Source organism: Arachis duranensis, chromosome 1 (genome assembly GCF_000817695.3).
Source record: "Arachis duranensis cultivar V14167 chromosome 1, aradu.V14167.gnm2.J7QH, whole genome shotgun sequence".
Lineage (NCBI taxonomy): Eukaryota > Viridiplantae > Streptophyta > Magnoliopsida > Fabales > Fabaceae > Arachis > Arachis duranensis.
The window spans coordinates 10,329,487-10,334,794 of NC_029772.3; positions in this window are offsets into that span (position 1 = coordinate 10,329,487).

Sequence of the window (5,308 nt, forward strand, 5' to 3'; positions counted from 1 at the left end):
TTAGCGGTTTTTGCGAGTGGTTTATGCAAACGGTTTATGTTAGTGGTTTATGTTGGTGGTTTGTGTTAGCGGTTTTTGCGAGTGGTTTATGCAAACGGTTTATGTTAGTGGTTTATGTTGGTGGTTTGTGTTAGCGGTTTTTGCGAGTGGTTTATGCAAACGGTTTATGTTAGTGGTTTAGGGTAGGTGATTTCCGTTAGTGGTTTTATGTTGGTGATTTGTTTTCCAGTTGCTTATCTTTCATGTAATGTTATGCGGTCTTATTTAGCAGAACGGTATGTTGATGATTTATCGTGCTGCTTATGGTTGTGGTTGGATTTTAAGCCGGTTCTAACTGAGCGTTTCATTTTGTGAGCAGCCCCAGCGATGCATTAGGAGCATGCGGCGGCAGCAGGGCATGCGACTTGATGACAGATACGTTCCGTACTTGCAGATGGCAGGTCTATACCATCTTGCAAGGCTGAACGACCGATGGTTCCGGCTAGACGAGGCCCTTGTCAGTGCTTTCGTAGAGCGATGGCGTCCGGAGACGCACACGTTCCATATGCCGTTCGGAGAGTGCACCATCACACTCCAGGACGTGGCATACCAGCTGGGTTTGCCAGTGGACGGCCGTTACGTGAGCGGGTGCTTGTCCGAGTTCCATATATACATCGAGGGTGGCCGTCCAGCCTGGGTCTGGTTCCAGGAGTTGCTCGGAGTTATACCTCCTCCCAGCCAGGTTCAGAAGTACGCAGTGAACAGCAGCTGGTTTCAGGAGACCTTCGAGGAGTGCCCTGAGGATGCAGATGATGAGACTGTGCGCCGGTATGCCCGTGCGTACATCATGATGTTGTTGGGCACGCAGCTGTTTGCGGACAAGTCAGGGAACCGGATTCACATTAGATGGCTTCCGTACGTAGCTAGACTGGAGGAGCTGGGTACATACAGCTGGGGTTCTGCCGCACTGGCTTGGTTGTACCGGTGCATGTGCCGAGTGGCGAACAGACATGTTGTCAAGTTAGCGGGCCCGCTTCAGCTACTCCAGTCTTGGATCTTTTGGCGCTTTCCTCGGTTTAGGCCTGCAGGATATGATGAGTCGAGCTGGCCATTGGCTTCCAGGTACTATACTAGTCCTTCTCTATTTCAACTTGACATACATACCTGCGTATTCATTAATATTTCTGTTGATGTAACAAATGTGTATTGGTGCAGATGGTCAGGTTACAACCCTTCCGGTAGCGAGAAGGGTCCTAGAGTGCAGATGTGGAGGACCAGGATAGACCGGTTACAGGACGGGGAGGTGAGTATGCTACTTAACAAGTGTCCTTTTAGAATCTAGCATTTCTAGTTGTGTGCTACAGTTGCCCTGACAAGGGTGAGTTCCTTTTGCAGTTTCTATGGATGCCGTATAGTACTCCCGACGTACTTCAGGTTGTGCATCCAGAGGTTTTGGAGCCTAGGCATATGGCGTTGTGGCGCTCTGTGACGGCGCTGATCTACTTTGCTGTGATAGAGTGGCATCAGATAGATCGTGTTCTTCCGCAGTTTGGTGGGGTTCAGCCCATTCCGCATCCCGCCCTGAACATTGACTTTTTGATGTCCAAGGACGGTAGAGGCGGCGATCGATGGTTCCCGTCTACTTTGCAGAGGTGGCATCTCCTTTGGGACTCTCGTCAGGACTGTGTGCTGAGGTTCGACGTTGTAGGCGACCCCGGACCTTCGCATGCGTTCCTTGACTGGTGGCGTCAGCATGGGAAGAGGTTCTTGTCTCCGGAGTCGCAGTTGGGGGATCCTAGAGCAGTTCCCATTCCATTAGAGGCCTCACAGCGGGGTCCGGGGCGAGTTCCTGACATGGATCGTCCTGAGGACGTGCCGGACAGGCGTAGGGTTGAGAGGAGGATGGGTGTGGGGACACGGAGGAGCCAGCGTGAGTGGAGGTGGCCTGACCATGCTGTGCACGATGATTACGACGCCGGTCCCGCTAGAGGCGGAGGACGAGGCCAGCGAGGTAGGGCGAGGGGTCGTGCTGACCATGGGGACGACACCGACGATCAGCATCAGCATGTTGGTGGGGGTGGTTCGGGGGCTGCTGCATCTGCTGGTACTACCACACACGATCATGGTCATGCAGGTGAGTGGTATGGTACAGGGATGGGTGCCGGGGCTGACACAGGTGACGCTGTACTTGGATCAGGCCCTCTTGGAGATTACTTCGTTGGTGTGCCAGCCGATGACCAGCCTGAGCAGGGGGGACACCTTGGCGCATCTCCGGATCACAGTGGTCAGACTTCATTGGGTCAGACACGCTTGTTGGGGACTTTGGGAGTCCACGCTTCCTTGAGGAGATCACCGCCATCATGCAGGGGGACGCGACTCCGCGCAGTGGTGGTCAGACCTCAAGCACACAGGCCCCGTTAGATGTTGATCTGAATGAGCCTCCATCCTCATCCGCTGGTCACCAGTTCTGTCTTGGAGGTACTCCTCCATCCGCCTTCACCGCTGCATCAGAGTCTGTCGCAGGGATTTCAGCGGCACCCCTGCATGTTGCGCCACCAGCACAGCCTGCCCCACCGGATGACGGGGATGACATCGAGGATGAGGAGCCGTTTATCCGCCGAGGTCAGAGGGCACGGGTACCTCGTCGCTGTGGTACTGGGTCGCATCTGTTTAGATGATTCACGTTTCATGTATTTTTTTCTTTAAAGTTCAATCATGTATGATAGTGGTTTGTACTTTTTTTATTATGTTATACTCTGTTCACCTATGTTTTTTTTTTATTTCTCTTGTCGGACATTCACTTCGTAGGATCAACGAATCTTGAAACAGTTTAGTCATTATTTTTTTCTTATTAAATTCTGCATCCACGGAAAGTGTTGCATTATACATAAAAAATCAAACCGGTCTGGTTCGACCTATGATTGGTGACATAGGCCGGGTTGGCGACATAGGCCGCACCTCTTTGGCCGATTCGGATCTGCCTCGTCCATAGATACACAGCTCAATCAGTCTCACACTAATTCAAACCGGTCTGGTTCGACCTATGATTGGTGTAATTCGAACCAGCCCGGTTCGAATTACACAGAAACCCTCTCTCTATAATTCGAACCACCTAGGTTCGAATTATGTTCATTCATAATTCGAACCAGGTTGGTTCGATTTATTACCCTAATTCGAACTAAGCAGGTTCGATTTACTACCATTTTGAGTTCGAACCAAGCTGGTTCGAATTATATAAAAATGCGGTCTGGCTTATTGCTGAAACGATTTTTGCTTTGGCGTATTTACGTTATTTTTTCACTCATTTGGCTTAATATGGTTTTTTACCCCAAAATTTATAGTACGACTTTAACTTCAAAACATAATCAAACTCTGATTTTTAAACTAATTTTTGAGAATATATATCTAATATTTATATATTTTTTTTATCATTTTTTAAACATTTTAAGTGTTTATTTGTCGTTCGACCTTTTAAATTATTTTTATTAATGACATAAATTTTTAAATATTATTTTAGTAGTTTATTTTATTTTTAAAAAAACTTACAAAACAAACTTTTATTAATTTAATATTTAAGATTTGTTTGATATCCAAAACTAAATACAACGATAAAGTTTGTGTTAATAATCAAAATAACTTTAGAAAAAATTATGTTTGTACATATTTGTTCTTGAAAAATTAGATATTTTAAATTAATCTCTAAAAAAATAAGTTAAATAATAATAAACTAAATTAGTTTTTTCATCCATTAGACAATGAATCAATGATATATGATAGGCTAATTATATTATTTAATTATAATTTAATTTATAAAAAGATTAATTTAACTAACAATTATATCTTTTAATTAAAAATCATTTTCACTATTAACCCATAAAAAAGTGAATCACCCTCATTTTTATTCATATCTTTTTTACCTTATATATTTCAAATTTCATCCTTGTTGGAAATGATACACGAGTACATCACCACCGGAGAATAAAACAAAGGAGACAGCTATATATTTTGAATATACTCCAAGAGTTTATGTAAATATCAAAAGGGCATGTGCATACACATACAAATAGAAAGGAAAAACAAGATTTTGTCTTCTGTAATAAATGGTAGCATTTCAGAACAGAACACAGAACTAAGAGAAGGGTGAAAGTGAAACTTCAATGTCTCCATGCATGAAAGCTCCATTTCAATTACCATCCTTAATGCCTCAAGAATAATGTTACATCAAATGACGAAATTGCATATGCATACAAATATGTATGAACCATACACACATAGCAACTTGAATTTTTATTAAGAAAATGCTATTCGTGCACTAAAATTAGTTACTAATATATTTATGTATAAATATATGTGTGATTTAATTTATTTTTAATGTGTATTTATATTTTAACATATATTTTATAATAATAATTGATTTTAGTGACTAATTTTAATATAATACAGCATAATCATTTTTATTGAGTGAAAAAAAAATAAAAGCTTTATGTATGACTACAAAAGAACAAATACTAGTACGATATTTGTGATCAAGTACTTCATTATTCCCAAACCGGATAAATAATGATTTCTAGTATAAATCATAATTAGAATTATTAGAATAAGAAAAAAGAGAAAGCAAAGCCGTATAAATTATTTTTTGAGATCTTCTCCATCTCTTGTCCTTTGGGTCCATGTCTTTCAATAATTATTTTCTGCTAGTACTCTAGTTGAAATAATGTATGTTGTGCAAGGAGATCGAAAAATGCTGGTAAGTGACTATAATAATGTTATTTGTATTTTCTAAATTATTTTCTTTTTAAATTATCAACACATAAATGCATAAAATATTGTAAAAGAAATAAAGAAAAGTTATATCTATTTTTTTTTAACATATAAATATATATATAAATTAATTTTAATGATTAATTTTAATATACAAATAATATTTTTATTTATTAATACTTGATTTTAACTCTCTTATTTTTATTATCATTTTTGTAACATTTAGATCTTATACTAGCAATATATTAAATTTAATTATGTATTTGCGATGTAAAATAGTTTTATAATATTAAAAAACTAAATTTAACCAAATATATTATTTATACATAAAAAGTCTAGTTATCAAATTTATTATCATATATTCATGTATAAATTTACTATCATATATTTACTATCATATTTTATCATTTATTTTAACAAGTATTATTTTCTATAAATATTTAGTTTAATTACTGATTTGTTGTAAATAAATAATATGATTGAAATTTAACTCAAATAGTTGGTAAAAAATTTACTATACTAATTACAATAAATTAATATATCAATATATATTACCAAAAAAATATTA